The sequence below is a fragment of the Odontomachus brunneus genome, unplaced genomic scaffold (assembly GCF_010583005.1).
Source record: "Odontomachus brunneus isolate Ranch 3 - 2012 unplaced genomic scaffold, Obru_v1 Obru_scaffold_032, whole genome shotgun sequence".
NCBI lineage: Eukaryota > Metazoa > Arthropoda > Insecta > Hymenoptera > Formicidae > Odontomachus > Odontomachus brunneus.
The window spans coordinates 904,637-905,072 of record NW_022639482.1 but is presented as its reverse complement, the minus strand read 5'-3'; positions in this window follow the sequence as shown (position 1 = coordinate 905,072).

Below are 436 nucleotides of genomic sequence, written 5' to 3'. Positions count from 1 at the left end.
TTTGCTCCCGCTAAAGTTTGTCTCATACATATTAAGCCCATTCTACAATTGCGTAAGCGTAGTCGTGAACGTAAGAGTCAACCAATCCGAATGTTTTATTCACTGATTGCTTTACTCTGATAGGTTGTCGTAATCACTTACAACCACTTACAACCACGTTCACGCAATTGTAGAATGGGCTTTAAGCCCATGTAGAATGGGCTTTAACCACACAAGTGGTTGTAAGTGATTACGACAACCTATCAGAGTAAAGCAATCAGTGAATAAAACATTCGGATTGGTTGACTCTTACGTTCACGACTACGCTTACGCAATTGTAGAATGGGCTTTACATTCACTCACCAAACAATTTTTTATATCTTTCTTGTTTAGTACTAATAGCTCCTGCACACAGGACGCGGTAATGCTTGCCACGCGACGGAAGTCCGTGCGACAG